The 25847-nt window shown below is 44.5% G+C and overlaps 1 protein-coding gene across 6 annotated transcripts in view; it reads left to right on the top strand.

Annotated features, from left to right (window-relative positions):
* The window catches only part of LOC138468399 (zinc finger protein 850-like), a 213811-nt gene that overhangs the window by 140890 nt on the left and 47074 nt on the right, over positions 1–25847 (top strand). For 4 of the 6 annotated variants that reach the window (XR_011268259.1, XM_069608952.1, XM_069608951.1 and 1 more), the window contains one exon: positions 18433–18509. The exons of the other annotated variants lie outside the window; for them this stretch is intronic. The gene's annotated coding sequence lies outside the window, so the exon portion shown is untranslated. The remainder of the gene's footprint in view (positions 1–18432; positions 18510–25847) is intronic. 6 annotated transcript variants of the gene reach the window in all.

Genomic DNA, 25847 nt, shown 5'->3' with positions numbered 1-25847 from the left:
CTGCAAACCAAGTACCATCAACTCTTCCTTGGCTGAACTTAGAAACAACCCCTAATATTTCGCCAGAAAAAAGGGAGTTATCTGCTGACAGTCCACCAGTCCTAATCCAACTTATGGATGAACAAAAACAGGACGTAGGTTCTGCTGATTGCGAAATTGACTATATAGGCTACTCTTCTAGAAGATTTTACAAAAACCAAAAACGCTGTGTTAAACGTTCAAAAATAAACGAAGATCTGCCAATGAAAAAATGAAAAAAATCAAAAAGAGAAATTTTGGTGATTTCCGATAGTTGCGGAGAAGATGTTATTGATGTAGCAGAGCTTTCTGTGGAATGTCAATCACATCTTGGGGCCAACCACGGTAAGGTGGAAAAGATAAATGGAGTAAAATTGGCATCAATTCTTTGTTTCCACAAAAAAATGGTTACCGCCGAAGTGCAATCTAATTGTGCAAATTCTTTAGCCATGCATGATGCAATAATCGGCTCCGACAAGGTAATTGAAGACGAAGGAGAAGCATTGAAAGTTCAAAAAATACTTCCAAACTACTTTCAGAGTGCTGGAAGGAAACAGACCTCTAATAGATCTACATTATCCCCTAAACTACCCACGGACCCAAGTAAAGTAACGATACCATCCTCTGTTGTGCTACCAAAAATGGGTCCGTTGCTGTATTCTGAAACTTTACTAAAAAAACCTGATATGGATCCAGTTACGAATATCACTAATGTACATATTACTCTAAATGGGAGAGGGAAGCTTACTATTTTATCCAATGAGTCATCTAATAGAAATCTTCCCTCTCAGAACCAAGGTGAACATAATGGTCCCGTTTGTGTTGTACATTAAATAGCTAATCAATCATTGCTGAGCACAAATAGTGATGTAACAAACATGCATGATTCTATGCTTAATGCCTTAAAGGCTGGGATTCCAAACTTGAGAAAATCAACCAGCTCCTAAAGACACAGGCCATGGGGGGTGCAACTACTGCACAGTATAACTTAATTTGTAATTGTATTTGTATTTTATTGAATTTATATAACCCTTTAATCCAAAGTGCTTTACATGAGAAAATGCATAATACAACAAGCATGATATGGTAATTGAATCATAACTTGAAAACAGTGTAAAGAACACTTTACAATATTGCAGAGATGAGGAGGGAGTAGGGAGGGGCAGAGGTGAGTGAGGGAAAGGGAGATGTTAGTGGAGGTTAGAGCAGGAGTAAGAGGGAATGTATGATTGTGAGAGGAAGAGGAGAGAGAAAAGTAGGACTAGAAGAGAGCAGGGAGTGGGGGGAAGGAGGTAGGGAGGTATAGGGAGAGTAGTGGTAGGAGGTGAGGGAGAAGAGCAAGAGGAAACGAAGGGGATTAGGGAGGCGAGTGGAAAAGATAAGATTAGAGAGAAGAGCGAAAGGAAGGGAAGGAAAGGGAAGAACAGATGTGAAGGGGGGGAGGTTCCAGTGGAAGAGAGCAAGGAGTTGGAAAGATCAAAAGCGGGAGGGGCCGCATGGAGGGGGAGGAGGAGAGAGTAGGAAGAGATTAGCAGAGCGGGGACAGCAAGAAGGGGTATAGAAAGTGAGAAGGGAGGAGAGGTGGGGGGGCAAGACCATGGAGGGATTTGAAAACAAGACCGAGGAACTTGAATTTGAGCTGGGAGTGAAAAGAGAGCCAGCCTAAAGAGGTGAGAGAAGAGGAGATAGAATTAAGAAGTGAGAGATGGCAAAGGGTGCGGATGGCTGAGTGGTAGATGGATTTGAGGGGGGCGAAATGAGAGGAGGGGAGACCAAAGAGAAGGGAGGCCCAGTAGAAGAGTCTGGAGAAGATGAGGGAGGTATTTAAAAGTTTAGTAGCGTGAAAGGTAAGGAGAGGTCAAATTTTATGTATGTTATAGAGGTGAAAGTGACAAGACTTGGCAGTAAGAGAAATGTGGTGAGATAGAGAAAGGAGAGAGTCAATGTGGAGACAAAGATTGCGGGCATGTGGGGAGAAGGAGAGCTGGGAGGGGGGAAAGAGAATGAAGGCGGGAGGGGAGGGTGGAGGAAGAGCATTGGCAGGGAAGAAGAGGAGTTCAGTTTTTTCAGCGTTAAGAGTAAGGAAGTGAGAGGACATCCAGGATTTGATAGCGGAAAGGCAGGACGATAGTTTATCATGAATGTCGGGAGAGAAAGAGAAGAAGGAGAGGAAAAGCTGGGTATCATCAGCATAGAAATGGTGCGAGATACCAAAGGAGGAGATGATAGGAGCTAAGAAGGAGGTGTAGAGAGAGAAAAGAAAGGGGGCCAAGGACAGAACCTTGGGGAATTCTGTGGTTAAGAGGATATGTGGGAGAGGAGGAGCCACCCCAGGAGACAGAAAAAGAGCGGTTAGAGAGATAAGAGGAGAGTCAGTTAAGAACAGAGTCCTTGAAGCCAAATGAGTAGAGGGAATTGAGAAGAAGAGGATGGTCGACAGTATCAAAAGCAGCGGAAAGATCATGGAGAATAAGAATAGAGGAGTGTTTTGAGTAACGTGCAGAGAGGAGAGAATTAAGAACAAAGGTGAGTGCCATTTCAGTGGAGTGCAGAGGGCGGAAGCCAGATTGGGAATCAGGAAGGAGGGAGTGGTTAGAGATGAAGGAATGAAGTTGAGAATAGACAATGCGTTCAAGAAGTTTGGAGAGGAAGGGTAGGAGAGAGATGGGGCGATAGTTGGAAGCAAGATGGGGGTTAGCAGAGGGTTTTTTGAGAATAGGGATGATAGTCGCGTGTTTGAATGGGGTAGGAAAAGTGGAAGTTGAGAGGCAAATGTTGAAGAAGGAGGTAAAATAAGGTATAAGCAGGGGTAGATTTTCGGGATGAGGGGGGTAGGAATGAGGTCAGCGGGAGAAGCAGTAGGATGAGTGTTGGTAAGGAGGAGGGTAACATCAGAATTAATGACGGGAGAGAACGAAGACATCGAAAAGGTAGGGGGAAGGGAAGGAGGAGGAGTAGGAGGGGGAGGAGAGGATAGTTTGACGAAGGTTGAGGACTTTGCTAGAAAAGAAGGAGGCAAGATCAGTAGCAGAGAGGGAAGAGGCGATGGAGGGATCAGGAGTAGAAGGAGAGAGAAGGCGGGTTAAAGTTTGAAAAATGCGGCGAGGGTTGGAGGATTGAGACTGGAGAAGATCAGAGAAGTAGGTGCGTTTAGCGGAGTTGAGGCATGAGTCGAAGAGGGTATGATAGGAGAAATATGCAGATTGGTTAGAGGGGGTTGGGTGTTTGAGCCATTGACGTTCAAGGCGCCTGAGGAGGCGGCGCATGAAGGAGAGATGAGAAGAAAGCCAAGGTTGAGCAGGACGGTGAGAGGGGCAAAATGAGGAGAGTGGGTAAAGAAGATCGAGAGTAGAAGAGAGAGAAGAAGTTAAGATGGAGGAGGCTTCAGATACGGAGAGAGAGGAGAAATGGGAGATGGGGGAGAGAAGAGGAGAGGGATGTAAGAAATAGAGAGGGGTTAAAGTCACGTAGGTCGTGCCAGAAGAACGAGGTGGAGGAAGGAGGGAGAAGGGGAGGGAGGGGAGAGGGAAAAAGAATGTAGAGAGTGATCAGACAAGTAGGTGGGAAGGGAGGATACAGGGGAGGCTATGATAGAGGAAGTAAAGATGAGGTCAATAGTAGATCCAGATTGGTGAGTAGGAGGGGAAGGGAGGGGAGAGAGGTGGTACGAGTCAATAATGGAGAAGAGAGGAGAGGAAGGAGGGTTTGAGGAGAGGTGGAGATTAAAGTCACCAAGTACAAGTAAAGGAGTGGGAGTGGGGGAAATGAGGCTGAGGAGATGGTCAATGTCCTTGTAAAAGGAGCAGAGAGGGCCAGGGGGGCGGTAGATGATAAGGAATGAGATGGCATGAGGAGAATTAAAGATTTTGAACATGCATTCAAAGGAAGGGAAGGAAGGGAGAGAAAGTGAAGTGTGGGCGAAAGAGAAGGCCAAGACCACCTCTGCGGCCAGAAGAACAGGGGACATGTGCAAAGGAGGAAGAGGAAGAGGTAAGGGAGGCAGGTACAGAGGTGTTATGGGGAGGGATCCAGGTTTCAGTAATGCAGAGACATTGGAGGTTAAGGCGCAGGAAAAGGTCAAGAACAGCAGTGGTTTTATTGCAGATTGATCTGGTGTTCCAGAGGGCGACTTCGAAGGCATTGGTGGTGTTAGTGAGAGGAGGATAGATAAGGTTACAGTGTTGGGGAGAGGCGTTGGGGAGAGGGATTGATGGGTGTGGGAAGAGAGGGGAAGATTGCGAGAGGAGATCTCCATAAGGAGAAAGAAGAGTAATTTGTAATTCATCCCCCTTTTGCAAACACTTCCTTATGTGAAGAACTTAAGTCTTCAGTATCTGCTGATAGACCCCCTAATGAAACCCTGAACAATTTGAAAATTGTCCTGAATCTAGATGATTCTATATTTGGGGCAAATGACTCTGCCAATGTCTTTAAAGGCAATAATAAGAAAGGCATGAACCTGTTAGGGTTGGAAGGAAAGCATGAAATCTTAGGTGGGGCACGTATCAACAGAAGATACCTCTACGATCTTCTTTACACAATTCCACCACTGAGAATTATTGCGTCTAGAGACATTGATCATATCTCCCTGGCACCAACTCATAATTAACGCATGACTTGTCATTTGTTCTCCGAACATGTATTGAAACTTATATGGGCCTATAGAAGGGAGCTATTTGAAATGGGATTCTCATTATTCACATTCAATGATGAAAAGCTGGCAGGAGAATTTTTACATGATAATCAGAGATCTGAATCTTTGGAGCAAAAAACAAATGGTGATTTGACAATTAGTGCAAAAAATGAAAAACTTTGCATATGTCAGTTACTTACGATTGCTCGCACTAGCAGTGAAATGGCATGGATAGAACCTCTATTAAAAACAATATTTGCGACAAATCCTAACTTATTTTCATCATAAGCAAAGGTGAAGGCTGTACTTGCTGTACTGTCATGGAATTCATGCGGTTTCAGTAACATCCCGATCTGGCTTTCCACTCTTGATTAACTACCATCAATTTTTATGTTTCAAGAAACTATGAAAATTGATCCACTAGTTATCCCTGATTATCATTCATTTTGTTCTACTGCCACTAAAGGATTTGGAAGGCAGGCTCTATGGTGGCCTAACAATCTGAGTCAACAATTCTATTGCCTGTAATATCATTTTGGTGTATTCATCCATTCATGTTTTAGCGTTTTTTTTGTGCTTGAATAAGCATGATCCAAAAGTACTTCTAGTCATTAACTTGTACTACAATCCTTTGAAATACAAACTATTGGAGATCCATGATGACATAGACTGTTGCTTTGATCAAGCCTCAACTTTTTACTCCAACTATGATACTATTGCAGGTGGTGATTTTAACTCTCAATGTATAGGATTATTTGCGTATCACAATGCCTCTAAACAGGCTAAATAAAATCGCTTTAAGAGAGGGGTTGAATTCTGTAATTACTTTGAGTACTGGGATATGTCATTTGCTAAGTTTAGCAAACCTTCTAATATCCATACTTGGAAAAGAGGAAATAGTAGTTCAGTGATTGATTTCTTTTGTGTCTCCAATTCACTGCTATCATGCATTCACTCTGCTATTATTGGGGCTATTGCTTATAGTGATCATGCCCCCATTGCTCTCAACACCTCTATTGCTACTAATCAATGGCATATTAATCACTGTTTGCGAGCAATTGAGATTAAAAGGGACAATATTTCTTTTAGATGGAATCCTACTTTATGTAGGAGGTTAGCAGAGCATGTATTAAAACATCTTAAATGTGTGATTAACTTTAACACACCTGATTTATATTCTATTGAGTACTTAAATCTGATGATTAATAATTGCATTAGAAAAGCCCTTAATCAATTCAGAATAAAACAAACTCCTTTTGCGATTAATCATAAACATAGATTTAATTACAAAATTAAAATCTTGAAAAGATCTAAAAATCGCGATATAAGAAAGCTTGAAATAGCGCATTTACCAGTTAAACAATACTTGCTAAAAAAGAAGAACATTGTTCAAGAATACACATTTAAAATTAACAGAGTACATTTTGAACAATATAACAAACAAAATTGTGAAATGATCAAAGCCATTTGCTGTCACAATTCATGAGATATCTGGACTGCGCTTAAAAAAGGAGATACCCCAGTCTATCATAATAAGTCTATAATTAATGCTGAAACATGGATAGCCTATGTTAAGAAAATATATGCGCTACCGGCCCGTTTTGCTAAATTACAAGACAATATGGAACCGTCTCCTCCAGCTACTCAATTTGTTTGGTCTACTTTTGATATCATGTGGGCCATCAAAAATGATCCAACTGTCATGCCCCGCATTCCTGCTTACAGACGTCCGGGGGTGTCTATTTCCATGTGGAAGCTGCCCTGGCGACTGCTTTCAGTTTGTGGGATACGCCGCACTACATTATCCAGCATTCCTTCTTCCCGCGGTCACGTGAAGCGCACGCAACGTGTCTTGCGTCCTGGAAATGATACCAGTATTTAGTACAGGGTGTCCCTGCAACGGGTGCTCCTAAACTAAGTAATTAGTTAGAGTGCCTGATTTATTGATATCCTGATTCCTGTGTTTTCTGGACCCGGCTCATGCTTTAAGGATTACTCTTGAACGTTTTTCCCTACGACTCCTGGCGCCATTTCCCTCGGCTGTTTTCCCTTGGTAAACAAACTCATGGCTTTTCCAAACGGACTGTTTCCCTCTTGCCCTTGTTTGTTGTGTCGCCTTGGAATTTGCTAACCTCAAGTTCAACGCAATTCAGAACATTAGGAAAATCTGAACTGGACTTCTATTCAAGTTTCTTTTCTCTACTGGCTGCTAACTCCACTGGCTTTCTGAACCCTTCACCCTCACATATTTCACAAGCCCACAAAAAACACTCCTTTTCTGGATCTATCAACAATGCTGCTCTCATCACAAGAAACATTGCTCTACACATCGAAGTGGCCGATTGGACGTTCTCCTGATTTGGTGGTCACTACTTGGATTGGCTACTTTGGGGACGCTTTGCTGAATTCCGTGGGGATTATATTTGGACCATCTAGTTGCGCCCTCGTGCCGTTCGGGTTAGGTGGATTATTGCACAGACTTCCTTCAACTGAGACTTTCTTCCTTCTTCACCTTGTCACCACTTTGCTGAACTCACATAGGTTTACGGGACTTCTTTTTGACTAAGCAGGTAAGAGAGGGTAATTGCGGGTGGGTGATTGCTGCACTTTGGTCATTCTGGCTGCTCTCTTGAACCATTGTTTTGCTTTGTTCCCTTAGCTCTGTTGTCGCTGCTCCTGCCTTTTCACTCAAGCCCCTGGCCTGTTAGTTATAGTTTATTTCTACAGGCTGCGCTCTTGGGGGGGAAAGTCTTGTTAACATCGCGTTCAAGATATCCCAGAGCAGAGGGGCTCCCAAGGTGGATGTGATTCTGTATCCTTTATAAGTCTGTATCCTTTTTCAAGTTGTGTTAAAGTGTGACCCCAACTCCCGTTCTCCAGGTCCTGACGGGATTCCATCGTGTGTATATAGGTCTGACCCAATCTTCTGGAGTATGATCCTAAAAATTAAGTTTGGTAGCATCCTAGTAAGGGGTATCATTCCCATGTCGTGGGTTACTTCTGTTCTAATCCCACTGTATAAAAAAGGTGACTCTAGTTTACCCGAGAATTACAGACCCCTTTCTTTGACAGATGCAGCGGCCAAGGTCTTTTCTATTTTAGTCATCTACGCGCTTGATAAACATCTAGCAACTTATAAGACCTATTCCAAATACCAAATGGGATTTAGACGTCAGATGGGAACAACATTAAATGCCACAATAATGGCACATTTGATTGCCGGATTAAAAAAAAAGAAGAAATTAGTACCATTTACATTGCTTCGATCGATATGTCTTCTGCGTTTTACACAGTCGTGCCCAATGTATTATGGGCTAAAATGCGTACATTTGGAATTCCTGAATATCTTATATATTGGATTACCAAATTTCACACTAATACATCTTGCAGAATTCGACTAACTCAAGGGGGATCTCTGACTGATTCTGTGCAACTTCATCTTGGACTGAAGCAAGGCTGCAATTTTGCAGCCTTGCTATTCAACCTCTATCTTTCTGACATAGATGAACTTTGGGAATCTACTGCTACGTTTCCTGCAAGGCTATGCTCATTAAGAATAGACTGCCTAGCATTTGCAGACAATCTTATTTTCTTTGATTTAACACCAGCTGGTCTTCAACCTAAGCTAGATATATTTACAGATTTTGCCTATGAACATAACCTTGTACCTAATCCATCTAAGACATGTATAATGATCTTTAAATCAAGCAAGAAACTTAAGAAGTATAGCTGGAATATTGGGGGTGTTTTCCATACATGAAGTACAAGAAACCATTTATCTAGGATACCGCCTGAGTAATGTGACCACCATTAATTCATGGGTGGATTATTTAAAGCAAAAAGCCAGACCTCTCTTGAGTCAGATGAAATTTATTTTTACTAAATTCTGTAAATTCTCAATGACACCTTTACTAGAGTTCCTTACCCTAAAGGTAGAACCAATTCTTATATATGCCCTGGATATCTGTGTTAGCAATTTGCATAAGCAACTGGATTCTTTACAGGGTAGCTTGGTGAAAAAAGCTTTGCGTCTGTCTCCATCAATTCCCAACTGTATTATTAGATATGAGTTGGGATTGATCTCTCCATCTACCAGGCTAACCTGGCGGGCCCTATCTAACTACTCTAAAATTCTTAACTATCCCGATAACTCAATCTACCAAGATTCTTTTGAATTCAGGAAGGGATGCTCCTCTAGCTCGATCACCAGTTACTTTGACATCATGGCTAAAACTATAAATAGTCTGGGTGTTGACCTAGATGATTTGTATATCCGTCCAAACTATGTAAAACACAAATTATTCGAGAACGATTGGTGAAAAACCCTAGATTAAATAACTCTGAGTACATATAAAGAATATGCCAAATTTCCACACAAAAGAGATGGTTGCTGTGGTTATCTTGCTATATTTCCATGTAATATAACCAGAATGTATTATATGAGATTTAGATTAAATCAGTACCATACTCTTGAACAAACAAAATACTGGGGAATTGTAAATGCTAATTTGGGCTCTTCGAAATGTAATTAAGTGTACAGAACAGAATGAAACTTTAAAACATTTGATTTTAGAATGCCCACATTTTTAGAGATGTAAGGACTAAGCTTTTTTTTACGATTTATAAATGTGAATTATGCAGATTGTATGTTATCTCTCTGGACTCGACTCATGCAAGGAAATGAGAAAGCACTAATTTTCGCTTTGGTTGATTTTCTGAAAGTAATTGAAAAGGAGATTTTGTTATTTTAGTGTTAACGTTCTTTTCTCACTTTTAAATTTGTTTTATTTTTACCTGTTTTTATTGAATTGTTTTGTATTTGTTTTGTATTTTGATATGTATTGATGTGTTATTTTGTAAAGGTTCTTTGAACCACATACAAATAAAAAGAATGTAGCAGGATTTGAAGATGATATGGGCTTGGGGACTTCTGAGTGACAGGCTTGTAGATGGTGCTGCAGGATTTGAAGATGGAGGATGTTACTAAGTGCAAACCCACCAATCAAAGCATGACATTGATGCTCTCTCTCTCTAAGGTCGCAGTTGGTACAGAAGAGTGCTTACAATAAAGAAAAAAGACGCCCCCATGCAGGAAGAAATTAAACTGTTAGCCTGCCTTTTTAATGAACAGTTCATAAGGATAACTCACCGCATGGTATTCTGAACTCTCCGTTAAATGGAGGCTGGCACTGCCGAGCATTTGAAGCTTTTAATTACCTAGGAAGGTCCCTGTGGTCATCTGCAGAGGGACATGTGCTTATTTCCTCCTTTGCTCCAGAGCACAGCTCCTTGTGCAGCTGCTTCTGTCTGTACGGCCAGTCCCGCACTAGTGGGTTGTCGCTCTGCAAAAGATGCAGGCAGTGCTGTGTTTCCCAGCCATAGTGATAAAGCGGTGTGGGTCAGGGGGGACTGGAAATGCATAGGGTCCCAGATACTACATAACAACCGGATGCAGGTAGAAAAAGAGACTTTCATGTGGGCGTTATAGATTGTGCTGGTGCTAACACCCACCTTTATTCCCGCATCCACCAGCAGCTGCAGGCCCCCGAGCAGCATCCACCATAGATCCAGGGCATCCGTCTAAGAGGGAAGACGATAATCATGGGGAGCCAGGAATTGTGTGCAAAAATGAAGAGGAAAAGGCCTCACCGGGATATGTAAAAAGTGTTTAGATATGTTTAGAGGCTGATGCCCGCTAGCTATTGGCACCAAAATCATTGGTGGGCCCCAAATCAAACCCCCCCCCCCATTTTAAACAGTTACTAGAGCTTCACAACAGGTAGACGTCTAGGATGAGCTACTAGCCCACCTCTCCGATAAGGCAGCAAGTTTTATTCCGAGCTCGCTGGGGACGTGAGTTGCTTGGTTCCAGAGGGCTGCCTCTGGCTCCACCGTCCACGGGGCTTTCTTGATCATACCCGTCCATGTCTTTGTGATCTCCTTGATATGTATCATCTGATTTGTAATCAATGGGAACAGTCACTCGCCTACTTAATCGCTGTCACCCTATAGATGGGATTGCCTTAAAATTGGACGAATTTTGGGTGATGGAACCTCCGGTTCCTTGCGACATGACCATAGATCCTTTCTTGGAGGTGACGAGCAAGGGTTCCTCATGAAAGACGGAAGTGGGCTTATGAGTCTGTGGCTGCATTACAGCTACTACATCACCCACCTCGATCTGGGGCACTCATGCCCCTCTGTGTATGTCCGCATATGCCTTCATGCGTTCCTTCGGAGCATCATCTCGCTCTCTCATCTCTCAGTCCAGGTCAGGTTGGTTATCTGCCCCCTTGGCATGAGGGATTCTTGTTTGGATGTCTCTCTCGAACATTACTTCAGCTGGGGTTCTCCCAGTGGTGCTATGGGGAGTGCCCCTGTAGTCCCTCATTAGTTGATGTAGGACCTGCTCATATGGCTGCCCGGTGAGCTGGGCTATTTGCGGCGCTCTCTTTAGGTGGGCCATGAAGCGCTCTATTATTCAGTTCGCTTGTGGCCATAATGGAGTGACTTTCCTATAATGAAACCCCACGTAGTGCATGTAGTGCACAAACTGTGCAAACTGGTGTCCATTGAAAGGGGTCCATTATCCGTTTTGAGTACCTTTTGGAATCCCATATGCGGGTATTACGTGTTGGTCCGCCGTTGATATTAGTTGGGCCTCAGGATATTGTGAGTATTCGTCCATCACTGCTAGTACATACTTCCCTCCTTCAATGGGCCCAAAAGAATCGGCCAAGTTCAGAGGCTGCGGGTCCTGTTGGGGGTGATGAGGCTGCATGTGGGGCATGACTTCAGTGCGTCCTGCACCATGGAGTCTATATGGGGAAACCAGACTTTCTGGCAAAGCATGCGCTTGGTAGACACAATTCCCCTGTGGTTCTTGTGGGCTAGCTCGATTACTTTCTTCCGCAGGGATGATGGAATGACCAATTTACAGTTCTTCAACAGGAGATGATCATCTGAGAGCGTCAGCTCTTCTTTCACCTGCAATAATCGTTCTACTTCTGTGTGTACTGGGTCCCCTGCAGCTCGCCCACTCTCTCTGGCCCTCCTCCACATACCAGAGTCAAGTCCTTCACAGATGATTTTGCAGGCAATGTCATTTTCCATTTCACTAGCTATTTTGCGATGTCTATCCCCTCTGGGGTGGCTTGATGTATGAGATACCGGAGGTACCTGTCTGCTACAGATGGTTCCGGCGTGCACCCACCCCTGGGCCTTCTGGAAAGAAAGTATGCTTGGAGTGATCTCGAAGGAGCATTCCTGCAACCGTAGCCCCATCTGGCTATGCAGGGTGACATCTTCGCTTGCGGGTTGCCATATAGAAACAGCAGTGCCTGGTGATCAGTTATTACACGAAAGGGCTTGCCATGTAGGAAGAGGTGGAAGTGCTCACATGCCCATACTACAGCTAGACCCTCCTCAGCCTGAGAGTAGGCCTGCTCGGTTGTTGTGAGGCTCCTGCTGCCGTATGCGATGATATGGGTCTAAGAGGGATCTCCTGGATCCACTTGAGCAAGTATGGCTCCCAGTCCCACTGGGCTTGCATCCACTGTTAGTTCAGTCTTGTGGCTGGGGTCGTAATACGACCATGTTTTCCGCCTTGGAGACCCTCTCGCGAATGATTTCGAAGGCCTTTTGACACTTGTCAGTCCAGTGAAATGTGGCATCTTGCTTGGTTAATAGTCTTAGCGGCTCACTCACTGTGGCAAAGTCCTTGATGTAGCGTGTACAGTAGCTGGCGAGTCCCAGGAATGAGCGCAGCTCTGACATGTTTGCCGGGAGTGAGGTTTATTTATTTATTTATTTACATTTATAAAGCGCTCACACAGCCCGCAGGCATCGAGGCGCTGTTACAGGAATTGTTTGTTTTTCTTAGTTGCGTAATTGTGTTTTTTTGTCTTAGTTACGTATTTATAACGCGCTTAAACACCCGGAGGTTTCTAAGCGCGGACCCGGGGATCGAACCTGTTGCTGCTTCGTGTCGTCTTGCTTCCAAGACGCGCACGCTGCCGCTGAGCTATCCTCCCGGTTTCATTCGGAGTAGCCACCTTTTCGGGATCCGGTGTCATGCCTGTCTCCGAGAAGATATGTCCAACGAATCGTAGCATTCTTTTTCTGAATTCGCATTTGTCGCGGTTTAGCGTGAGATGGGCCGCCTCTAACGCTTTGCAAACCTTCACCAGAGCTTCATCATGTTTGTTGACATCTGTGCCCAAGACCAGGATGTCATTGCTATAATTAAGGCAGTTCGGTATGTGCAACTCATCTTCCACCTTTTTCTGGATGTTGATGAGGGATCCCTCTATAGTGTTGTGCTATGGGGCGTATGGATTCGCCTATGTGGAGTTTCACTTGTCTGTTTTTTAGTTTTCCGATGCCTTTGAATATTCGGGGATAGAGGTTGTTAATCATCTCGACAGGGTCAATGTACTTGTGGACCATGATATTATACAGTGTGTGGATAAGCCCCATGTCGGCAGTCGCCTTGAAACTAAGGACGCAACCAGTGTCCGTATCGGTCGCCAAGCCGTGGATGGTTATCTTCTTCTCATGCTCTTTGTATCGGCAGAGACCATCAAATTGTCCTAGGCATTTGAGGGGTGCTTTGGCACCATAGGCGTATGTGTCCACTGTCGCAGGGTTTAGTTTCGGCTCGATGTCTGCGCGCTCACGGAGACATAGAGCCATGAAGCGGCAGATCCCACACTCTCTTTGGCTTTTCCTGAAGGTTCTCATATGATCCGGCAGGATAGAGCTCAGAGTAAGGGTGGAGGGGTAGCATTCATTATGAGATATAGCCTGAAAACCTGCGAATTAAAAACGGAGAGATTACTGCTATCAAAATAGCCATTAGTGCTGGAGTTACCTTGAATATCCTTCTGCTTTATAGGGCGCCCTCGAAGGACCCTTCCTTCCCCACTCTTCTTAAGTTTGCTTCTCTCGTTGAAACCCAATACCAAATTGATTTTGTTGGGAGATTTTGGTTAGGCAATGAGCTTGACCCTATTGCAAAGATAATGGAAAATATGCTTGATGCCCTAGGTTTCTGTCACCATGTTAGAACAGCTACTCATTCTAAGGGACATACGCTACATTGGGTTGCCTCCCTAAATGTTCAGCTGAGTGAGATAGATGTGCAGCCGTGCCCATGGTCAGATCACTTTAGTATTTGTTTTCACTCTCAATCGGGATCCTTTAATAAAAAACTGTCTCACCCTAATGAATATGTAAACAGTAGAAATCGTAAACCTCTGAATGAAGATACTTTAGGTCCTTAGGCGCAAGAACTCCCATTAGAGATGGGCTCTCTCACTAATGCTACAGACATGTCTGTCAGAATGATAAAGTCTATGCAGAGTGTCACTGAAAGGATGCCCCCATCTAAAATTACATTGAAAACTACTGAACACAAAAATAACTGGTTTTCTAATGAATTGGTAGATATGAAATCCAAGAAAAACAAACTTTACCTTCTATGGCGACTGGATAAATCCCCCACCCACCTAGAAGCATATAAAACCTCTGCTGCCGCGTTCAAGAAAGTGGTGATAATAGCAAAAAAAGAGGCACTTAATGTAAGAATTACGAATGCAAAATCTAACTCTAAGGAGCTCTTTAAAGTGTTGAAAGAACAAGCACATACGTCAGGTCCTACTCAAGCCCTTATTGATAAAAACAAAGAATGGTGCACTAAAATTCAATCAGCTATGCCCCTTAAATTAGAAAGAAATTAAAGAATCCATTGAGACTAAAAAATTGGCTTTCAATCTATCAGGTCAGACAGAAAAAACTCATGGTGTGGCGGTAAAAGATAAAGATACAGCCATATTTAATGTTAGTCCCATTTCTGAGGAGGGACTTGCGAAGGCCATCAGTCAACTTAAAAGCACAAGCTGCAAAGGTGACCCTTGCTCCGCAATCATAATTAAGGAATGTCTACCTACGCCTATCCCGGCACTCACTACATTTGTGAATGTCTCTTTTCAGACCAGTTTGGTGCCTCACAACCCAAAAAATGCGTGGATTACGCCTCTCTTTAAAAAGGCGAATCTGTGCCCTTTAACATCCTCCGATTACAGACCAATCACGAATACTGCGTTCCTCTTGAAGATTTTAGATTGTGTTGCCTACAATCAAATCTCTGTATTCTTGGAACAAAATGAAATCCTGCATAAATACCAATTTGGTTTCCGGGCCAACCATGGCACTGAGACGGCCCTTCTTGCCCTGAAGTCTCATCTTATCCAAGAGATGGATAAGGGCAAGATCTCCCTTTTGATGATTTTAAATCTCTCCGCGGCTTTTTACCTGGTGGACCATTCCATCCTGTCCACCAGATTAAGAGTAAACGCTTCATTCTCTGAGGCGGCCATCCAATGGATATCATCTTTTTTGAAGGGCATACAGGTCACCGGGGCCAGTGAATCAGCAGAAGCTGACCCCATGCTCCTACTGTATGGAGTTCCCCAAGGAGCTTGTGTGTCACCATGTTTTTATAACATCTTCATGATCCCCTTTTTCCAGATGCTGGAAGAAGAGGGGATCATATTTGCGAATTACGCAGATGACACACAATGCGCCATACCTATCTCGGGATCATATCAAGAAGATGAATCCCTTATTATCAACAATATATACCAGAAAATTCAGGATTGGATGGTATCCAATGGGCTTGCGCTGAATAGCGCTAAAACTGAGCTTATGCTGGTAGGCTCCCCAGGTAAATTAGAAAAATTGGATGCCAATTTTAAGTGCTTCACAGTGGATAATTGTGTTATCCAGGTTCTACCCAAGGTTAAGACCTTGGATAAGCACATGAATATGAAGGCCCAAGTGAACAATCTTGTTTCATCTTCATACTATTTTATCAAACTCTTTCGCCACCTTCAACCGTTGATCTCGGAGAAAAATGCAGAAACTCTGGCTAGAGCCATTATTGGCTCAAAATTGGATTATGGCTGCAGTCTCCTAGTAGGTATTCCGAAAGGAGAGATTCAACGTCTCCAAGTGATTCAGAATGGGGCAGTAAGAGTGGTAAAGGGCTTAGGTAAAAGGGACCATGTCTCCGAGGCCCGTAGGAGCCTTCATTGGCTGCCGATTGCAGCAAGAGTCCTGTTTAGGTTCCTTCTTATCACACACAAATGCATTATGGGTGAAATGCCTTTGTATCTGAAGGAGGTAATTGTTCTAAAAGACAATGTGAGGACTTTAAGATCTGATTAAACCAATATTCTTAGAGTCCCTCGGAGTAACTCTAACAAAGCAAGAATGGGCTCGTTTCAAGTAGCGGCTCCCATTGCTTGGAATGCCTTGTCGCCCACCCTCCGAACAATGGCATCAACAGAACACTTCAAGAAATTGTTGAAGACATTGATTTTCGTTTAAAATCTTGGGTTCATTTGCTATCTCATCTTATGTGTGATTGGTTTTTGCTCTGTCTCTGTGAGTTTGTGCCCACCAGCCTATGGGTACTAGGTGCGTGTTACAAATGGGTTAACATAACATAACATCTCCACTGTCGCAGGGTTTAGTTTCGGCCTTTGGGGTAACTCCTTGAAGATGTTTTCACTAACCACGTTAACCGTGGCCCCCGTATCAATGAGGAATTCGTTTGGCTGTTCATTCAACTTGATGATCAGGGTGGGACTGTGTGCCGTGGTGGTGGGTTTGCCCAGTGCATATATGTATGCTTTCTTCCTTTGGTCGCTTCCCGATGAACTGGGATCTGTGTCAGACGGTGATTGTTCTACTAGGTAGGGTATGTGGCGTCTTGATCTGCACTCAGGCCTCTAGCATGACGTACCTTCTCCGTTCTCTTCTCTCCCTTCTTTGCCCATCCTCTCCCAAGTTTCTTTCTCTTTGTTCCGTGTGTGGCTGACTTGGTGGCCTTTGTGAGGTGGCACCATGAAGGGGTGCTGGCAGAGGGTTGGTCCTCACCTTGGGTCTTGGTGGCGTCTACCTGGCTCTGTATTTTTCCCTTCTCCCGGAAGAGTTTGCACACATCTTTGAAGTGGCCTTCTTCCCCACATGTGTCACAACGCTGTCCAATGGCTGGGCAGGCGCCGTCGTGGGGGTATTCAAACCCGCATTTGTAGCAGAATAGCTCCTCCTCGCTAGCTGGAGTCTGTGTATATTTTCAGACGGCATGGGATTGTTATTGCTCTCTACCTGTGAACCGACGACCCTCTCAGCCCGGGCCTGTGCTAGTATCTCGTCTTGTGTGCGTGCCTTCTGTAGCAGTTTTCACCTACATGTTTGCGACTCGCACCCTTTGATGATTTGCAATCGTAGTGCCTTGGTGTTGGAGTAGTTGGCAAAGTCACAATGTTTCATTTTTGTTCGTAGTCACATCACGTAGGCTTCCATTGTTTCACCTTTGGTTTGTTTGGTGCTATGAAATAGATGGCGCTCATAGTCCACATTTGTGTGTGGGGTGAAGTATGCAGCCAAGGCGTCTTTCAGGTCCTGGATGGAGTCGATGGAGTCTGGTGGCATTTCATCAATGATGTCGCGTGTGACGGAACCCACCGCGAGTTTCAGGATGCATATTTGTTGTGCGTCTGCTATGGGCCCTGTGGCCCCCATGTACAAGTCAAAATATTGTATCCATCTGGCCCACCTGGGACCTTTGTTGCCAGTGTCTGTGACATCGAAGTCGACAGGCATCTGGGACACTAGCTTGTCAGGCAGTCTGTAAGGGGCCTGATCGTGTGCCTGCAGACTTTGTGCAGGTGGTCCTTGACCTTGGACCTGTGCGCCTTGGTTACCTTCATGGTCAGACATTTTCTTGTACACTTGATGACCAAATATGCTGGGTGTCTACTTCACTGGCTCCTTCCCCGTAGCCACTGTGATGACACAGGATGTGTTCCGGCCATGCAAGCTCCTGCAGGCTACTGGCTTGTCTGGATGGCCGCCTTTCCCGGCATGAGCCCCATCCACTTTATGTGCCAGGAGATTTGGGGCCTTCTAGCCGTGGGCGTGTCCGCTGTTGCGGGCCTCGTCCTCTGCCCACAGCGTGTGTCCCGGCCCTCCTTCACAGCTCAGGGCCTAGACCGCTGCGATCCCTCACACGGCTGACCCTAATCACTGCTGCGGGCCGGGGTGAGAACGCCGCTATTCTTTAGTGTGCGTTTACACTCCCCACCGTGGCCGGGGCCAACTCTCTACCTTCTTAGGGGTGGGTGAAGCAGCCCCACCTGGCGCTTTCACGCTCCAATGCACGGCCACGCCGCGATGCACTCCCGAGTGCGTAGAGATGAGCGGCGCCTCCAGGCGACCGCTCGAGGTGTCTCCGCTCCCATCGGCTGCAGTGTCGCCCTCCTCGTCGTCAGTGTTGTGGTGGGGGTTAGGTCTCTATCGCACACAGTGAGGCACACAAAGGATGGTTGGACACGGAGCTCTTGATAACACGTCTATCTTTATTCAACTCGTACAACTCTCCCGAATCCCGCCCCCTCTATGTAACTTCCCTTCCCTTAGCCTCCCGCCTCCCCATATCCATGTAGACGTCAACGTGACATCCACATCCTGGGGCAGTGGACAGGCAATTGCTTAGGGTCTTAATAATTTTAAGGTGAGAGAATGTGAGTTGCATACTTGACTGCATCATACTAACACTATTTTTATGATATTTGTTATAATATTATGTATGCAAAGGAGCTGCGAGTACCCAAGCAATGCCGAAAACACTATTTGTTTAGTGCAGTGTCAGTGAGATGTCTGCTTGCAGTTTGTACATGCCACTAACTTATGATGTTTGATTCTTTGTGTAGGTGGATTGTGCAGCGCTAACATACCAGTTTACGGTTGGTTTTGAGAGCTAAGACACTAGAAGCATGCAGAAATGCAGGTACCACATCACTGTAACTTGGAGCAATGTTAAATAGAGCCTGGGAGGTTTACTTTATTTGCAAATTTGACTAAGGCCGACCCATGTTAGCAAGTTTTGCAAATCCTTTAGACATTGCTTTGATGGGAGAAATCACTCTTCAGCAAGTACTTTAAATTACATAGAGGGAAGACTGTTCATGTCAATGCCATGTCAGCACCAGACACAGAGTAGGTTGTTAAGTTGACATCATGCCACCTCGCTGAGCACCTCGCTAAGCAAAGGTATTGTGGGGTAGCAGTGAGTGTAGGATCAGTAACAGTCACTACAGTTATGTCCTAAAAGGTCATGGCCTCAGGTCTTGCACAGTGAACTACTTAGGTGAAATCATGTTTTGCAGTGGGTAATCCAGTTGCACGCATGCACTACCTCCATGGGAACCCCTGCACCCGAGGACTGTTTTCTGTATCCCTACAGCCCCCCCGGCCCCCACGAGCACTTATGTCTGCACTCAACCTGCACTTCCCACCAGCTGGCCGCTCTTATTTATCTTGTTATTTTATTATCCCATGCACCGCACTTTCCACTCCCTCCCACCCCCGCATTTTCCTTTTCCCCCTTCCCTTGCATTTGCGCGATCTGAATGACACCTGGCCTAGTAGGATCGTTGTCTGTCTTCCCTTTGTTAGCCCTCCCTTGCCTCGTCGCGCTTTGAAACACTTGTGTATAGGCACGTTATAAATGCCATATCATATCAAATCTTGTAACTGTGTAGTACTGTGTGATGAATCCAATTGAGTCATCACGGATTCCCCGGCGGTAACTTCCTCCCATGTGGCCAGGGGATGGCAGCCACTACCTAATCCTGGCCCTGGGGTCGGCTATGTGTGGGTGGATCCCATTGAAGAAGAGAACCACTGGGGGGATGTCGTGTCTTCATTGGATGAGACACGGTATCCCCAATTTGTCCATGAGAAAGACCCCCTAATATCCAATACCCTAATGGCTTGTTGCCATGCATCTCTTCTCCCCCTTATGGAAAATAGAGAAACCGTTTGTCTCTAGAGGATAGCTCAGGGGCAAGACGACGCAGAGCAACGCAGGTTCGATCCCCGGGTCAGCGCTTCAAAATCTCTGCCTGTTAAAGCGCGTTATTAACAACCTATTACAATTATAATTTTCCCAACATCCTTTAGACCAAACTCCCATCCATGGTCCGGAAAAGCAAAGCTCCAACTCAAGAAAACCTTTTTCAGTTCTAATTCCTCTTCATGTGGAATTGGTCCTTCATTTAAAATCAATGAGGGAGGTGAAATAAAGGATGTTCCTGGAGGCAGCAAATATGATGGTAAGCTTCTTTTAGTCAGGAGCTAGGACAGGGAGAAGAGCCCACTGACTCGCACCACACAGGCTACATAGTTCCAACGGCCTGGGTGGAACATTGAGTCAAATACAAACATTCTGGACACTACATATATTCTCTAATGACGTAATGTCACTCAGACAGGAGAGGACAAGATACAATACTCCCCCTTCCTTTACACATACAACACAGAACCTTACACCCAAGATACACATACACCACAGAACCTTACACCCAAGATACAACACAGTGCATCAGTTGATATCAGTGGACAATTCCCACAACCACCGAAGTACTGAGACGAGGAGGGTAAAGGATATGTTGCAGAGCAACAGGAGCTTCAAGCTCAATGAGCGGACTAGTTGTTTTGAGAGAGCACCTGTGCATGGGACATTTAAACATGGAAACCAACCATGAGGGGGAGCTCAGGAGAAGACGTTGCACTTCCCTGGGAGGCGCGACGAGCTGGTGTGGCTGTTATGACTCACTGCCTAAATGATTCCAAAAAATCTGGGGCACTCTAGGATACTTGGATGTCGAGGGCTGGACTGTTCGTACTTTGCTAGTCGAGGACGAAATCTTTCTATCAATTTATCCCTCTGATGTGCTTAAAGAACAATCAGAGGAATTAATTAACTGAAAGATATTGGAACACGCAACAGGAAACACCACCAGCTGTAACATGGAAAGGACAGCGATTAGCAACACATACTGATTTTCCTCTGATAAGAAGAGAGCAGATGGAAAAGATAACCTCTATGGTGGGAGCTGTCTCGTCAAAGTGAAGCAGCAATGCATGTGTTTGTGGTGCAGCGGGAGTCCCTCGTGTTCCCAGGTCAGCAATTCTTACCAGGAGTATTTAAACAGTGCAACAGTGAAAATATGCAGGTCCAAATAATCCAAGAGTGTTACATATGCAAGGGAGAGGAATGGTTAGTGGGACCTGTCCCGATAGCACAAGAACGTCTGAACTGCACGGGTTGGTGCAAGCACAGCAGAAGTCTCTAGTCCGTGCACAGTTTGCGGTGAAAAGCAGAGTACAATTCCCAAAAGACACAAAGGTTAAGTCGGGGTAATCAGCAGAGTGTCACTTAAGGAAACGCTTTAAGGAAAGCAACAGTACATCAATCCAGGGGACAGAAGCGGTTGGCAACAGGCTGGCAGTAGAACAAATCATAGGCGGTAAGCAATGCAAATCTAGGGGCCTAGCATTTGGTCGGCGTGGCACTGGCTGCAAGAAGCAGGAATCGTGAGAGAAAGGCAATCCGTAAGCAGTCCAAGTCAAAGCCAAGATCAATCAATACCAGGGATTAAAACAGGGGGGCAGAGGTCAGGTAACAGAAACAGGTCAGCAAATAGGAATCAACAATGTAGCAAGGAGTGCGTAGAGTCAAGGAACACCTCTAACCAGAAGCGCCGGCGAAAGCAATACTTATTCCATGACGTACGCAACGTACAGCGTGTCGCAAGATCGATAGGGCCGGTCCTTACATTGGTTGCCGTATACACGGCTGCGTGATGTCGTGTTTGCAGAGGCTTCCAACGTCGCCATGGCAACCTCCACTGCAGAATGGTCCGGGCTCGTAATACCCTTGTAGATTGCCTGGCAGAGAAACAGGGCTGAGAAACCTTGTACAGAGGTCTGTTCACTGGATAGGGAGAAATAGCAGGAGGTGTGCGTTGAACCCTGGGCCTACTTTTAGGTGGAATCCTGACAGCATCCCCCAAAGTCCCCCCATGCCCCGAGAAGCATGAAACCTACGCAGGCGCAGAGGTGAGTTGATGCTAGCCAGGGGCTCCCAGGTCCTGTCCTCCGGACCATACCCCTTCCAATCAATGAGATAGTGAGGCACTCCCCTATGGGTCTTGAAGTCAAGAATAGCGTTAACCTCATAGACATCCGAACCAGAGACAGACATGGGAGGTGGACAGGAAAAGAGGTGAGTACCAGGAAGACAAGGCTTGACCAATGAAACATGAAAAACAGGGTGTATTTTCCAATGTAATGGCAGAGCCAAGCGTACGGCAAGGGGATTAATGACCTCTTAAGTCACATAAGGATCAACAATCAGGGCCTTACGACCCGGTATCTGGAGGTATTTAGTTGGTAGAGATCCAGACCTGCATCCCGACTTAGTATTCTGGGGAAGGCGCACAAAGTTGGTCTGCGAAGATCTTGGAGCAGTCTTCATCCACCAGATGTTGTTTTATCTCCAGATGCAGTGCAGTCAAGTCTCTGAAACAAGCACGAGCAGCAGGGTTGTCACCAGGAAGAACGGGATCCAGGGATCATGAGGATGCTGATCAGTTAGGCACAGCATTTCAGTATAGAACAGGGTACCCACAAGACATACACAATACAAGTATGAAAACATATAGGAGAACATATGGGAGAAATCATGAATTAAGATATCCAACAATAGTGTTAATCAACTGTCAGCATATCCAACAATCACTTCAATTAGCTATTAGTGATAGTGTTATTTATTGGTAATTCCTGATAGTTTGCCCTATCATTTTGTTATTACATGCTGTTCCGTATTGCCATATTTTATAATGGAACTTCAGATTGGTGTGCATGCTGCGTGAGAAAACGGACTACAATTAAATAGTTGTATTGTCTGCTACTACGACGTAATGCAGTGTACACCGCACACGTTTCATAATAATGTTGTTGTTGTAATAGTTTAGAGTTGATACAGTGTATACATCACTGTGTTATTTACGCATCTGGCGTTATGCGAACCGTGCATACTGAAAGTAATGCAGTTCATTCATATTACATTCTCGCTTTAAAAAATCATTAGTGGGTAAGTGCTCAGAGGGATTCACTATGGTGATATTGCTGGGGGCATTAAGTCATGCTGCGGTAACAATGTCTGAAAGACTACATCATTTGCTGGACGCTGTACGCGTTCATATGTGCTGCGATGTGTTCTTTAAAAAAAATGAATAAACAGAACTTAGTGCGAAGTTCTAGTGTGCAAATTCTAAACCCCTCTTGGAAGGGATAAAACTAATGTGGGTCTTACCTATTTTATCTGATGTGACCGGGATCGCGCACGATTGAGCGTTCTTGAAACCTGAACTACCGTATTCGCTTGCTTAAATCTGTTACCATGCTTTGTCATGGTGACATTTACCTAACAAGATGTCCGTGCTGTGGTGACAGCGGCGACAATCTTGAATGGTGTATCCCTGTACTAGATGTAATATGCCTTAATTGTATAGCAGCATGATCCGTTAGTTTGGGTCTGATAGTAATATTCTCTGTGTGATCATAAAGAGTATGGGGATAATATATGTAATTTAAGCCCGCTCTGATACATATGGGGATTTAGTTTGCTCTAATAAATTGGTTCCACCTCATTGCTACTCTCTAGATGTGTGAGATTCTGTGTGCTAGATCAATACTCTTGTCACTAAATATACCGATACACACGTTCTACTAAGTTGCATATTCACAGACTGGTTATTTAGCCATTAATTAGCATAAATAATGATGTTTCTTAGACTGGTGAGGGTATGTTTCAGTCTAAATCACACAAGTGTGTGTGTGCAAAGTTAGTTTGTCCATATTGTTGGTCTAATCGACACATTCTATGTTTAAATTGGGTTGCCAGGTCTCTATTCTGCTAATAATCTTCAAATAGTTGTGAACTATTGATATAACATACTGTATTGCTGTTACCCTTTTGCCACATGCATATTTTGTGACTTGAGATTAGGTTGATGCTGCTAGTGTTGAGGATACTGAATACTAAATGTAGGTATATAGGTTGCAGTCATAAAAATAATAGTCATAGGACAAAACAAATGTAACTCATGATTCGCTTCTTTCATTAATGTCTGTCCTTGAGGTTAGATGTTGATTCCTATTCTGAAAAAAAATATATAGAAAGCAATTAAGTCCCACTCTTCATTCATTCCCCTTGGGACCAGAGTGTCTAGCTGATCTATCCAATATGCTTCTCTTTGTTGTCTCCTTTTTTTAGATTTTGTCTTGGGTCGCAGTTGTCCATCATGTCAAGAACTTTACATTTAAGTGATTCTTGTCATTAAAATGTCTCGCTACTGTAGAATTGGTGTTTTTGTTCCTGATGCATGATTTGTGCTCATTGATCCGTATCCGGATTTTGCGTCCTGTTTCGCCCACGTAGTAACTTCCACAGATGCAGATGCAGCCAACTTCTCCCAAGAAGCCAAGACCTGGGTTGCAACGTTCCTTGAAGGGAGATCCATGAGAGTCTTCTCAGACTCAGTGAGCACCCCGTCCCCCTGCACCCATTCCCTGTGGTGTCCTGCAAGGTTCCTGTGTATGCCCCACCCCTAACAATATATTTACCAAACTCCTCTTCGACCTCCTGGATGACCTCGGCATAGTCTGCACCAACTATGCCGACGACACCCAAATTCATCCCCCACTATCGGGGTCCATGAAGAGGACTCTTTGATAATTAATAAAATGTATCTTACCATCCAGACCTGGATGGCCGTCAATCACCTTTGTCCAAACGACGATAAGACAGTGATCCTAGTAGTAGGATCCTTAACCATGCTAAGGAAACTTGCCCCCCAATACTCATCTTTTCTGATCGACGGCATCAAAATTCCTGTCTCAGCGTTGTTAAAACCTTGGGAGTGCACTTGGATGCCACCCTCTCCCCCACAAAACAAAAAGTCCTTCCTTTCATCTATCTTCCTCTCTATCTGTGGTGTTCCCCAGGGGTCTAACCTCTCGCCCTGGCTTTTCAACCAATACCTGGCAACTCTCGCCCACTGCATTGCCATTTTCTGTTCAAATTTCCAGTGCTACGCTGGCGACACTCAACTCATTTTCAGGCTGCCCTCTGCCACCTCCTCTCCCTCTCTCATCTCTGATTGCCTAACTGCCATTCAAGATTGGTGTGCCGCCAATGATCTTTGTCTGAATGCCAGCAAGACGGAGATCCTCCTCATCGGCACACCTTCACCATCCTTTCCCCTCACTCTCTGGCCGGCCACCCTTGGCCCTCCTCCTAACCCCCACCTGCGAGGCTAAGAACCTCAGGGTCATCTTTGACTCCATCCTTTCCTTCTCCGCCCAAAACAAATATCGGAATGAGATAATAATATAATTATCCTCTATGAATAATATCAATTGGCAATACATGGTTCGCTTGCTTATGAATGGAAATACTAGGACATTCTGGGCTAGTTTCAGATCCCTGGGTAAAAATGGGACTTCTGATCAGTCTATTCCCATTAACAGCTATACATGGGTTGAGTATCTTTCCAATAGATTTAAAGGAAATGCTATTAATTTGGCCAAAAGACCTATTAATACTCTCTCTATAGTAAGGGAAGATATCCTTATGGTAATTAAGGGACTTAAAACATCTAGAGCACCTGGGCCCGATGGCCTCTGTAATGTTATTATTAAGGACAATGCAGAGGTCTGGGCCGATATTCTGGGGATCATTTTTCAGAAGGTTATTGATACTGGTGTTATGCCTATCTCTTGGAAACTGTCTCACATTATTCCTGTGTTTAAATCTGGCTCCCGTAGTTCACCTGAGAATTATAGACTTCTTGCTCTTACTGATGTATCTAGTAAGACTTTCTGTGCTATAGTTCTACGTGAAATAATGAAGTGGATTGACAGAGATGGTGTTCTTGATAAGGCTCAAACTGGCTTCCGCAAAGGCTGTTCCACACGGGACAATATTTTCATAGTTAATACACTTATTGAACAGGCTAAGGGCAAAAATAGGTTACCTATTTACATGCTTTTTGTTGATTTTTCTTCTGCTTTTGATTCTGTTGAGAGGGCAAGACTATGGTCTAAACTTGAATTGTTTGGTATGCCATCTTCTATATGTATGTAAAATGATATATGATTATAGCAAGGCCAGGATTCGTATTGATAATGAAGGCTCTATGTCTGAACCAGTTGCTATTGCTAAAGGGGTTAGACAGGGCTGTACCTTAGCACCTACTCTTTATAATATATTTAA

This window comes from Ambystoma mexicanum, chromosome 4q (genome assembly GCF_040938575.1).
Source record: "Ambystoma mexicanum isolate Mex_15411 chromosome 4q, UKY_AmexF1_1, whole genome shotgun sequence".
NCBI lineage: Eukaryota > Metazoa > Chordata > Amphibia > Caudata > Ambystomatidae > Ambystoma > Ambystoma mexicanum.
The sequence above is the reverse complement of the archived record's forward strand: the minus strand, read 5'-3'. Positions and strand labels throughout refer to the sequence as shown.